This window comes from Arvicola amphibius, chromosome 2, assembly GCF_903992535.2.
Source record: "Arvicola amphibius chromosome 2, mArvAmp1.2, whole genome shotgun sequence".
Lineage (NCBI taxonomy): Eukaryota > Metazoa > Chordata > Mammalia > Rodentia > Cricetidae > Arvicola > Arvicola amphibius.
The window spans coordinates 171,846,256-171,859,883 of NC_052048.2; the positions used below are offsets into that span (position 1 = coordinate 171,846,256).

The 13,628-nt window shown below is 41.3% G+C and overlaps 1 protein-coding gene across 5 annotated transcripts in view; it reads left to right on the forward strand.

Moving 5' to 3' along the window:
* The window catches only part of Asb15 (ankyrin repeat and SOCS box containing 15), a 47,713-nt gene that overhangs the window by 12,054 nt on the left and 22,031 nt on the right, over positions 1 to 13,628 (forward strand). For 2 of the 5 annotated variants that reach the window (XM_038320098.1, XM_038320097.1), the window contains exon 2: positions 7,094 to 7,303. The exons of the other annotated variants lie outside the window; for them this stretch is intronic. The gene's annotated coding sequence lies outside the window, so the exon portion shown is untranslated. The remainder of the gene's footprint in view (positions 1 to 7,093; positions 7,304 to 13,628) is intronic. 5 annotated transcript variants of the gene reach the window in all.

Here is a 13,628-nt window from a genome sequence, read left to right on the forward strand (position 1 = left end):
CGATTCTGAAAGTCATGTGTAAGAAACAACCTGTGACATAAAGAATTTTGAAATTAAAAAATAAAGGTCTGCTCTCCCAAATGTCACACTATTCTGTGCTGCTGCAATAATTAAAATACCGTGGGACAAGCACAGGGAGTAAACAGGCAAATGAATGTCTTAGATTCCCTTAACAGTTCTTCAGTGGGATGTAATTAACTGAACAAAGAGATCAAATAACCTTGCACTGAGTTGCATACATTCCTCCTCTTACAGATTCTCTGTTGTAGACTAACAGTTCTGAAAAAATAAACTGTTTATTCTTGTTAGATGTTGAAGTAACAAGCTTATTCACACAAAAGAGACTATTCCTTCCCCCTTTGTCCTAAAGAACACTTTAGGAATCACACTAGTATAGACCTGTTACAGGTAAGAATTGATGTATACTACAGCCAGACTAACATTTGTACTGTCTGACCTGGGTTTCAATCTTATCACTGATTTTACTTTCAAAACACTTCCAACTTGATAACCCCACTGTGCTTCAATTGATAGTACTAACCCAGTGGTCACACTGATGTCCCTGGTTAAACTAAATATGTCCTAAAACTAAATCAAAAGGCATAAAACTAGAAAAGGCACGTGTAGTGGTGCCAGGGGCTGGGGGGCCCATAGGGGAGAGATAAAAGTGGGGAGAGTGTTCATAAAGCCTGCATACATGTATGAAGTTGTCAAATAACAGCACCGAGCATGGGAAATGGGCACAAAGTCTCACCCTAACCAAGAAGCTCTTTGCAATTGATACCTAAAGGGAGAGGGCAAAAAACATTTTCTTCAATGGTTCTTCAACTGCACTTTAGGGTCGACTTCATGCTTAGGAGTAGTTAATCAATACAGGATGGACTCCATAGTATTATGGAGTTGTTGTGGTGGTGGTTGTGTGTGTGTGTGTGTGTATTTGTTTGTTTTGTTTTGATTTTTAAAAGAGGGAAAGCATATGTAGTTGTCTGGGTAGGGAAGTGAGGAGGATCTGGGAGCAGTTGGAGGAGGAAAAAGAACATTGTCAAAATATTTATTGTATGAATATTTTTAAAGTTAATTTATTAAGTTTTATTAAGGTCCCATTAACAAATGAAATTTGTGTAAACTTAAAGTACATAATGTGGTGGTTTGATAAATGTAGATAAATAACAACAAAACTAATTAATATAGCTATCACTGGGATAATTAACACTGTATCTCATGAGAACATTGAAGATCTGCTATTTTAACATGTTTAAAATGTATGTGCTATGAGCATATAACATATTATCATGTTATACATTAGAACTCTCAAACTTATTCATTTATAACTAAAATTTTGTACTTTTTTGGCCCACTCTCCTAACCCTAGAAAACACTATTGTACTCTGTTTCTGTGAATTCTGTTTTGGTTTTTTTTTGTTGTTATCACAAATAAGTGATCTCATACAACATCTGTCTGTCTGTCTATATCTGGGTTAGTTCACACAGGTCATCTTAGGCTCATCCATCTTACTGCAAATGGTAGGATTCTTTCTTTTGTAAGGGTGGATAACCTTCCGTTATAATATTTACTGGCCATCTACTGCTGGGTATTTGGCATGGTTGCATATTTTGGCTACTCTGAATCATGCTGCAGTGAACACGGGTGGGCACATATCTCTTCGAGATGTTGGCTTTTAATTCCAGTGGCCGTGTGCTCAGAAATAGGATGATGGATGTTGAATGGACCTGAGGACCGGAAAGAATGGAGCAGACCACAGTCTAATGCTGTAGACAGCCTGACTTCAGTTCCGGTGTGCTTTATACACGGATGTAACAAAGAAAGCAGTGATCCGAGGAAGGTGGTTTGAGTTCAGAATAAAAACATGTAAATAAAGGTCAGTAAGCACACACTAAATATCAACAGAACTTTCTCAGGACAGACCAATTTAAACACAGTGCCGGACACATACTATAGATTATATCATGGGAAGCAAGAAAGCAAAGCAGAAAAACATATCCAGATTCAGGGTACACTGAACAGATTGAGTTCTCTAGATGCATTGCAACATTCAACAAAAACAAACATGTCCTATAAATTAAACGTAAATGTCGTAGGAGCCATGAAATGGTATCCAGGAACAAGCCAGGAAACAAAATACGCCTGGAGTAAAGGCCTTTATTCCTGGAGCCGCTCCCACAGTTCCTCAAGAAGTTGTTCACCTTGTTCACCACGGGTTGTTCTTTTGACAGTGTTCTGACACTGGATCATATGGATTTAAAAAAAATTTTTTTTGAGAAATTTCCTTTAACTACTCTCCTGCATTTGAGTGTGTGACTCTGTCTGTCTGTGACTAGAATGAGGGCAAGCCGTGGGGATTCTCGCGCAGGTGTGTGACGTCAGCACTCCTGGCAGAGTTTGTGCTAAAGTTTGACTCGGTGTCAGTTCCTTGGTTTTCCGCCTGAACAAACAAGGCCATGATCCAAGCACTCGACAGCAAGCTGGACGAGCTGGAAACTGATGACTTTCTTTTCTTGCGTGTCTACTTTGTTCTGAATGGGATATATACAGGTATCTGCTTACTGTCGACACATGCTAGGATAACATAATAGGACTCCCCCACGTGTTTTTTTTTTTTTCCCAGAAGACAGAGCTTAGTGTGTGCTTCCTATAGGGCTTTTTAAAAATGAACTGGTCTAGTGGGAGCTTGATAAATGGCCCTGAGAGACAGTGCGTGGATTATGTGTAATGATAGCAAGAGATGAATTTCATTTCATGATGACAAGCCTGCAGACCTTACACCTGTTTTCAGGGACACAGAGTACCTGCGGTAAAACGAGGCTGTCAGGGCCAGCAGGTGCCTTAAACATGGACACAGAGACGCTCCTGTGTTCCTTCGGAATTCCCATCCAATACTACCCAAACCCCCTTATTCCTTAAATAGAAACGGGCGAGTCCAAGGGCAGCCTCGAACAGTACATCTCAGCCATTCTAACCTCAGATTCTCCATGTCCTTTGCTATAATTATCATCTTGAACCAGGACATGCATGTGTTCCTAAATATAGAGAGAAGGGAGGTGTCTCTGGGTGTCAGTCTCATTGCATGCACCCTCATGGGAACGGTGCTATTAAATAATCCCTTGCTGTTCAGTCATGCCTCTCCTGAATCTCACCCTCCGCTAGCAACGCGAAGGCATGTTTCAAAAAACCCTCTTATTATTCTACAATTTCACAGGTGCGTTGTTTGAAATCTGCTCAGAAAAAAACATGACACTTTAAAACAAGACAAATGTGAAGGGGATTATTAATCCCCGAGAAGATCGCTCTTTACTCAAAGGGTTTTATTACATATGTGTATGGATGATTGACTTGAGGGATAGGCCTTATAAATTCGGTGGGTGACATGATCACATTAGTGTTGGGGAGGAATACATTGAGTTTCAATATTTTTTGCTCTTTGAGAAAGGGTCTTAGCCTATAGCCCAAGACGGCCTTGAGCAAATGGTCCCTTGCCTTTGCCTCCCCAGGCATCTGCCACTACACATGACTGAGAATTTTAAAGCAAATCCCAGCTGTCAGAGACCCTGAGGGAAAGCAATATGTATTTGTAAGTCTGTTACTTAGTAGCTTGTGCCATTCACTTAACCACAAAGTCTCTCGGTTTTTGTCCTTTTCCTGAACCACTTTGAACGTGATTTGGAAGGAGTCTACAGTAACTATTCTACACTGGGACAGCACAAAGTGATTTAAGAGCAAGCACCTCCCTGCAATGCACGGAAACCACATTTGAAAACGTCCAGTTCACATTTTCCCATAAATTCCATTAAACTCCGAAGATTTGTTTGAATTTTTAACATGAGCGTTAAAGCCGTGTTGTATGAAAATTGAAGGATTGAGCATCTCTTGTGCCTTTTATAACAAATTTTATGGAAAAGTTCCATCAGATTAATAATAAATCAGGTTAATAACTTAGAAAATGCCCATGACTTTTTAATCCTCCACCGTTACTCTTTCGGTGTTCAGTTAACAGTTATATAAATGTGAACTGTTTTTCAAAGTTTTACCCCAAGGATGAGAGAAGCATGCCTTGTGTATTACAGCTAAAGAAGGTGCAGGTGTTTTTCTGGCGTTTAAGAACAGTGGCAGTGTGGTTACAGTATTCATGTTTACCGACTGACCCCAAAGACAAAGAGGTGAAAAGAAAAAGAAAATCAAGTCTAGTATGCTTCTGCTCCCAGAATCCTGCAGGAGAAATGCAGGAAGATCAAAGCCACTGGATCCGACTTGGAACTCTGAGATAGAATGAGGAGTGTCACTCAGCTCCAGAAGCCAGGAGACTGAAGGATCCTGGGGCACCGTTGTGTCAGTGGGGGAGGGGAGAGGGAGAGACAGAAGCCAGATGGCTTTGTGAATGTTGACAGTGGCCTGGGTAACTAACTCAAAGATAGCCCTGTCAGAAAAACAAAAAACCACAAGGCAGGTTTTTTCCACATCAGGAAATGGTAAGAGGGTAGATTTTATTGGTTGCAATATTTCCGTCTTTCTGATTTTGGAGTCCTTTAAGAAAAGGGCCCTCAAACTAAAACCTCTTTTTTTTTTTTTATTTGTTGTTGCTAGCTTTACACCTCCAGTGGTTTATTTATCATTTGTTTATTTGTTTTACTACTCCATATACTCGCTTGTCGACCTGTGCATTTTGGGTCAGCACGGATCCACTGAGAGCTTTATCTGTATCTTGGGTCATAGTGGCAGTTTTTAAGAGCAAATCACAGTGAGGATAACAAATTGGTAATAAGATGATCTTGTCCAGTGTTGTTAGATTTGATCTAAAAGTTGAAGATTGGAAGTAATAGTGAGCGTTCAAACCTGCCCAGTGCACGGGGATCTGCTGACACACAATCTACCTTCTGAATTCCTACAACAGTGTGCTTTGGCTTGGGTGGGTGGAAGGACCTTTTCCTTCAACAAGAAGCCTCCATACAGCTGAGTTGGCTGCTCGTCCTTTTCTGTAAACTCTTTGAACCAACCAGAACACATCGAATGTTATTATTCTTCCACGGGCGTGCATTTCTTTTGATGAGAGTCAGCAGCAGTCGCGGGTAATTCTTTCCTGTGTGCCAGGGAACACTTGTGCTTCTGCTGCCCAAGGTCAGATCTTAATTTAAACACAGACTGGATACTTAATTTTAGATACACTGAGGAACACATTAGCTCCAAGGCACTTCCTCTGGTTTAGGAAGGCAAGGCCCTGGATAAGAATAACAAGACGAACATTCCAAAAGGTGAGATTATGAAATATTTGATCTGTACCTTGCCAGCGAGCTTATGGAGTATCAGCATTGGAAATATTTGGAGCAGATGGACACACAGGGTGCGGTGAAAATCGTCCTTTGAAATCTGACTGATCACCTATGGGCTCACCTATCTAATTATAGCATAAAACGGGGACAGATTCATTGATTCATAGAGCAGCAACTCAGCAATTATTATGCAGTACAGAACCATATCATAAGAAAAATAAAGTAGGAATATACTATCGAGGGACACCCATGTGAATAGCAGAGAATCCCAAAGGGCCTTATCTGTTCTCATGGTTTCTGATGGGGTGGAAGTGACTTTTGTGAGGATTGAACACAAATTTCTATGGAGGCTTCTTTATATCACTAACTGCAAAAAGATAGACGTTTGTGCTCAGATTTTTTAAAAAAAAAATCCTTTAAGATGTAAAGAAAAAAAGCAGAACTCAGCAGATTTGGAAATTTACTCCTGCAGATGAGACCAGAGAACAGCAAGACTGCCAGACCTTCAAATGCAGGAGCTGCCAAGGCTCGTTGGTTCTTAATTGAAGAATTTCTGGGGAATTGTCTATGTAGAAAATGGTTTTACAGCCACAAAATACCTATCACAGCTTCAAAGTGGAAGGATTATAAACATAGTTTTATACTTTGTTTTTTTTATAAGAATATCTCATAATTTCACATGAAGCTGTGCCTAATTTATTTTAACCTGGAGCTGATTAGTTTGTGAATTGTGAATCTGTGGGTTGTGAACAAAATTCCTTTACCAAACTCTTTCTCGAGCCTATGAGTTTACAGGTTATAAAGACCTGGGCTTCATGAATCCTTCCGCTGTAGTGAGCAAGCTAAACCTGTGTGTCTGATAGAGAGGACCAGACCTGCACCCCCATCTCCACCCTCCCTCTGGTGGGTGAGCTTGAGCAGGCTGCCCGACCAACTCGATTTTGGTTCCACCTGTAAAACTGCAGAAGTGTGCTGTAAACATGGAATACTCAACCCATTTGGTGTGCACAGTACAGGAAGCCTCAGTAGACAAGTACTACGGTGATTATTAAACTCATTAAATGTATGCTTCTTGGGGAGCTACTGCATGTTTGCCTCAGGCCTAACACTGAACGAGAGAAAAAAGAATGGGGATGGTGTCTACCAAGCATTGCTTTCTAAAGGTTTGATTTATTCATTTTAATAACTTTCCGTTGCATTTATTACATGTATGTGTATATACATATCATGACACACTTGTGCAGTTCAGAAGGAACTTTCAGGAGTGGGTTCTCTCCTTCTATCACATGGAAACCAAGGACTGAACTCAGATCAGACTTGGCAGCAAGCAACATTACCAACTAGCCTGCTTTGATACCCCAAGTTTATTATTTTTATTTGCCCATGCACGTGTGTGTTAGTGTATAGATCCGTGTCCATCTGGAGGCCTGAGGTCAGCACTGGGTGTCTCCGACTGCCACTCCCCACCTTGTCTTTTGAGACAGGATCTTTAGCTGAACCTGGAGAATGAGCTGCAGGAGCCCACTTGTCTCTGCTTCCCTAGTGGTAGGGTTACAGACACAGGTGACCCTGGGGGGAGTTTTGTTTGTTTGTGTTTGTTTGTTTTCATGTGGGGGCTGGGGATTCTAACTCCGGTCTTCATACTTGAATGTGGTGGGTGCTTTGCTGGTTAGGCCATCCCCCGGCACCTAGAGCACAATCTCTCAAAGTAAGAAACTCTGACGATGTTGATATTGTATGGGTGGGTGGGGCCTGGGGGCCTTGAACCTCAAACACAGTCGACATTGGATGTGTGTTTTTTGAATGATAGGTAGAATAGCCTGACTCCCCTTGGGAAGATAACAGCTGTGAACCCATAGGCCTTGGTGCCTTTGTCCGTCAGTGGCAGAAAGTTGTCCGTATTCTGCATCTGTCTTTCAACAAGGTATTGGACATGAGAATCCTAAAAAAGGAGGCATGAGCACTGGAAGGAGTGTCTTTGACAGGATTTGTAAGTGGATAAACAGCTTTTCTCAAGGGTGCTAAGTAACAGACCTGTGCCAGCCTGGAGGCCTCTGACCTATGCTAATTTCTGTTCCACATCTGTCCTTCTCCACAGAGCACCGAGACCATCGAGGACACACTGATTAAGTAGGGAGGGTAGTAGAGATGTGTTCAGTCTCAGCAGATGGGAATAAAGGCCAACCTTTAACAAGGTGAAAGACAGCAGAAATAAACACAGTGACATGGAGCACGGCTCAGCAAGCGTGTGAAAAATACAGCCTGTAGAACTGGGGGCAGGAGAGGTTCAAATCCGTTGTGTAGCAAGATGGCCTCCAAGATTATCTGGCCTGGCCTAAGTTAGTAGATATGCAATGTGTAAGGAGAGAGAGGTGAGCATGCCTACTTGATGGTAAGGTGCTCTTTCTTTCTTTCTTTCTTTCTTTCTTTCTTTCTTTCTTTTCTTCTTCTTCTTCTTCTTCTTCTTCTTCTTCTTCTTCTTCTTCTTCTTCTTCTTCTTCTTCTTCTTCTTCTTTTAAAAAAAGATTTATTTATTCTATGTACAGCATTCTGCCTGCAGGCCAGAAGATGGTAACAGATCTCATTACAGATGGTTGTGAGCCATCATGTGGTTGCCAGGAATTGAACTCAGGACCTTAAAAAGAACAAGCAGTACTTTTCACCACTGAGCCATCTCTCCAGCCCTAGATGGTGTGCTGTTCTGCCTGCACCTGTTGGGCTACACTCAAAGCCTGCAGTTCAGAACCTCTTGGAAAACAATGGGTGTGTGAGTGTGTTCACAGGAAAGTTTCGAGAAGACAAGGGAAGTTCAGTCATGTCACAGTGAGAGAAACTGTGTAACCTTGGAAAAAGAAGGCTTGGTGGAGTCCTGACAGCCTGTAAGGAGATACTTGAAAGGCTCCAGAGAGTCACAGTCTCTCAGCACAGTTCTGAAGAACAGAGAACTGAGCCTATTGAATTTTGGTTTCAAGGTCGACATAGGGGTTTGATGCTCCTTCCAACCCATAAACCTAGACAAGGCATCAAGGACTCATTTGGAGATAAGGAAGCTCCCTGCTGCTGTACCAAAGCTGAAGTTAGCTAGACATGCATTGGGCATGCTGGAAATGGGACTTTGGTGGGTTTCCTGGTGAGTTTCAACTCTGAAAATGGCCGGTCCTATGGGAAAGCAAGGAAAATAAAATATCAGAGATACTAGAGGACTTGTTCATGGATGAATCAAAATTGCTACTTCCTCATTCCATAGAAGTTAAGCCATCCAATAATGACAGACAGTGTCTACTGACTGCCAGACAAATGATGTGGGCAGGCCAGGACCAGAGCAGAGGTTCAGCCTCCAGCAGGAGAAAATTAATGACTTGTGCATAGTCTTAGTATATGATATTAAGTTATGCAACAGCTTGGTATTGCTTGGATGAGTCTGGAATAGACTTGAGTACTACACTGGAATTTTTGTGTCCAGCAAAATGAGCCATGCCTAGGGAAAAAAATATTTTAAGAAGATGTGTATATATCCATATATGTATGTGTGTATGCATATATGAATAAGAATAATAAGAGTTTTGGAAATGACCCAATGTATACAGTCCTTGCCACACAGTCATGAGGACTAGAGTTCAGATTCCCAGCCTTCTAGAGGCGGAAGAGGGATTCCCGAGAACAAGCTAACTAGCTAAGCTAGCTAAATCATCCAACTCCAGGTTTAGAAAGATACTCTGTCTCAGCAAATAAAGTAGAAGACTATCAAAGAAAACACTCCAGCCTCCATGCAATACGTACCCCTACACACACACACACACACACACACACACACACACACACACTCATGCATGCACATGATACTCTTTAAGAAGTGTTTCTGTGATTATCTCATTTATGCACTCACCTTTCCCAACTGTGTAAGCCAAAGATGCTTTTTATGTTTTTATGTTATTTAACTTGTATCCTATCCCTGGGAGCTACCTCTTATTATAAAAATATAAAATTTCTCCTCATGTGAACGGATATAATGCTTTAAGTAATGACATCTATGCTTGAGTGAGACACGTAAGTGGATGAATCTGTCAGATGCCTGTTGCTTCCCAAGCCAAGAAATGGCCCCACTGGGTTTCACCCTCTTTTCTGAAATGCAGGTGATCATTCCTCTCAGGTTTAGCTACTGCCCCAGAGGCACGTGCGGGGAGCTTCCAAGAGGGCTTGAAATCTTTGACTCTAAAAGGTTCACCTTAGTTCCTCTTACTATTGATGATTTAAAGAACACCTCTGCTCTGCCCTCACATATTTCAAGTGTAGGATTTTGCGTTGTTAGCTGTAGACTCATTGCCATGTGTTAGATGCTCGAATTTCTTCACTTTGCATAACTGAAACTTTCTGCCCTTTGAACGACATCTCCCTAAATGCTCACTTCAAAGCCCCTGGCTACTATCATCCACTTCTGTTTCTGTGAATCCATTTTTGGATTCCACGTTTTGAGATCTTACAATGTCTTTCCTCTGGTGTTTTATTCATTTTAGGTAATATAATGCTCAACGATTTTATCCTGCTTGTCACAAATGACATCTTTCCACTCTTTTCAGGACAGTATAACATTCCACGGGAGATAGACAGCGCTTTTCTTTATCCATTCCCCTGGATATTTAGCCCGATTCCACCTTTAGTTATTGTGAATAATGGAGTAATGCCACAGTGGGCACAGGAGTGCAGACCTCGGTTCCTGTGGAAATTTCTAGAAATGGACTAGATCATTTACCTCTATGTTCTGAGGAACCCCATACTGTTTTTTTTCAATGGTGGTTCCAAAAATAAGAGTAGCTATGTAAGATGGCATTTTCAAATTAGCTATATTGTGGTGACTATTTCACAATACATATGCATGTTGAATTTTCAAGTTCTGTACCTGTGGTGATTTGATAAAACGCTCCCCATATCCACAGGCATTTGAATACTTGGTCCAGTCTGTGGCTCTCTGGGTAGGAGGTGTAGGCTTGCTAGAGGAGGTGTGTCACTGGGGCTTGGCTTTGATAATTTAAAAGCCTAGCACCATTTCAAGCTACTGACCGTTTGTGGTTCATGATATGAATTCTCAGATGTTCTTGCTGCCATGTCTGATGCCTGCTGCTATTCTACCGTGTCGTGATGTTAATGGGTTCTTGTGCCTCTGGAACCATAGGCCCCAAATCAACCCCTTTTCATGAGTTATTGTGTCATAGTATTTATCCAATACTAGAAAAGAAGTACAGAGCCCTAAGTTTACTGCATTTCTACAGCCAAGGCTTGTTGCCCCTTGGTCTTGGTAAACCAAGGGACTAAGAGTCAATCTCATTGCCTTAAAAGCCTCTGATTATATTTGGTTTATAAAATGATTATCACTATTGAGTATGACACTAAGGATTCTTCTCATATATTAATTTGATAACTATTGTATTGGACATCAATGTCTTTATATTCATCATTGGTGACGGAGTTTCATCAAGGTTTTTGCGTTTAAAATCAGATAAACATTCTCATATATAAGTCTTTTCCTACATCCCGACCATTTTCATAAGATAGATGTCTAAATGGAGAGTTATACATAAGAAAAGAATTTTTTTTAACTGTGATCACTTTCCCTGTAACGGGAGCATGTGGATCCATCAGTCGTCCTTAGCATAGGGTTCTTCCCTCTCTGGTGTCCTTGTTTTCCTCCGGAAGAACCTGTGCGTAGGAACACTAGGGCTCCCTCTACACTCTGAGTCATTTCCAAAGGCAGCATGCTTCCTCTTATCTTTCTGTCGTAAATGAATTTGACTTAGAAATTAATAGTAGAGAGGGAAATGTCAACATTTGTGATATGAAACTAAAGATAAATGCAGCTGGTGTAACAGGTCCTATTGATAGAGAAGTTACACAAAAGTAAGTATTAATTGGTGCAGGCCCAAAATTGGAAGTGAATTTGGCAAAAAAGTATGTATAATGTAAAGAAAATAAGATATATCTACTTCCAAGCTCATATTAAGAGCAGTGTATATCAGCTTAATATCCATTCATCCAGCCAATTCTTACTAAATTCTCACTGTGTATCAGCTGTCATCCTAAGATCTTGCCACATCTGCCTTTTTTATCTCTTTTTTCTAAAATATAAAGTTATGTATCTTTGAGGCAACATTAAAATGATATTTGTTTTATGGACTAAGGTCTCTGTGTGTGCTTGTGTGTGTCTGTGCGTGTGTGCGTGCGTGTGTGTGTGTGTGTGTGTGTGTATCAAATGCTCCAGAAGGGTACCTTGTGCTGTTCAGAAAGACACTATTTGAATGTATCTAATTCTTCCTACCATTCTTAGTCTTTCTTTTATAGAAAAAGCAAGTGTCATAAGAATTATTAGACTGTTAGTTATAAACAAGAGTCATGTGACTGTGAGGAAGAGCCCAGTTCTGACAGGTATATGTCTCATGGAAACTCTTCTGGGCTAGTGAACTCTGTTGCTCAAATCTGCGATTAAACCATGTATCTGATTTGCTACTTAGTACTAAAGCACACTGAGTGAAGGGCAGTCTGAAAGGCATAGCAAACAAGTCCCTGCCAGGCCTTCCCTTCTCCATTAGATTATATTCCTGAAGCTAGCCACCAAGGTCTAGTCCCCTGTTTGGTCACTTCCTCCTCCTGAGGCTGACTATCCAGATCCAGCTATCAACGTATTGAATTCCAACATAATTAATATGCTTAACAAAAATTAAACACCTCAGCCAAACACAGGTTCTCCTTTGTCATTACAGACTGCATGTTTTGCCCATGGTCCACATCTGTCCCTGATCTATCCAGAGGCAGTCCTTTGTTCCTCTGGAACAAATATCTCTGCCCCTTCTCTTTGTTCCCTTCCCCTTCTCCTCAGCTATCTTCTGCCTTTGTGCCTTCTGGGGCAAATAAATCTCCTTTGGTGCTGAGAACTTGGTCTGGGGATCCTGAGCCCAAGACTGATCCTTTCATGAGAAAATAAGTGTGTGTGACCAGCAATAAGCATCAAAGTCATAAAAAGTATTTTATTTACAAAACTGGCTATGTCTTAAAAATTATAAATACAAATGTCATAATGTATATAAATAAAAATAAACATCATTTAATATAACTGCCTTCTTAACAAATCAAAAATTGGAAATATTCCTACTAAACTCTTGCCTTTCCTCTGGTAAGGTAAATACGCAAATTCCTCTCTGGGATCAGGAACCACAACCACTTCCAAGGTAGAGAGAAATCTCTCTGTGATCTAGGCTCAGCCTTCCACACAGCAGACACCCACACTTCTTTTGGAAACCCAAGGTCTGAGTAGGGAGTATGCTTGCTAAAGAATGAAGAAACCCCCAATTTTTCCAGGGTTGTCCTTGTGTTAGGCATTTTCGCTTCCCACCAACACTTCAGCCTGTGGCCCTCTGCTATCTTGCCACACGTTTGCCATTTCTAAAACTCTTTCTAGGAAATCCTGCTCTACAGTGGGGACCAGCCTGGCGCCACAAGCATTTTGCTCTTTGCTTTGTTTGTGTTGTGTTTTGAAATGATTTTGCTGTGTAGTGAGTTCAGGCTGACGTCACGCTCTCCTGCCTCTCAGCCACTCGTATGCTACTTAGGATTAGAGGACTGTACACAATGCCCAACTGCTACTGGCCCATTTTTGAGAAAGGATACAGGGAGAAAGGACAGTGTGCCCTAAAGGACAGAATCTCTCAGTAATGTAGCAGAATGATATTGACAGTCGCTGAGGGCAGTATATTTATGGACACAGAGTCCTTGCACCATGAAAGCAACTGTCCACTCAGCTGATTCCCACATCACCCTTGTTATTGACTGACAGAGAAGGTTTTTGTTTTGTTGTACATGAGACCGAGTCATGACAGGTGAGGGAACAGACTCGGATGTAATCAGGAGTGAGCCTACAAAATAATTCATGAAAAAATGCGATTGTTTTTATCTTTTTATAGGAAAGGGGGAGAACAATGATTTCGTGACACAAGAACCTAGTAGAATCCGAGGGATGCTCTGAGGGGCGTCGCAACCACCTTGTCATTAAGACATCCGAAGATGCAGGGTGGGAGGCTCCACACCCTGGTGCCCTCTACTGCATTGTGCCTTGCGATGCCGTTCCAATCTCCTCACCACTTCAGTCAGGCACCAACGGGCAGGCTGATCCATTTATTTTTTTTTCAGACAGTGATGTTTAGACTCCAAAACAAAAAGTACAAATGAAGACAAACGAAGGAAACCTCAGACCACCCTGTGCAACACAAAACCTCCCTGCACAGAGCCAAAGCACAAAGATTTATGTGCCTTTGAGAGCTAGCATTTATTTTTGGAAGTTATTGTCACCAAACACCAAC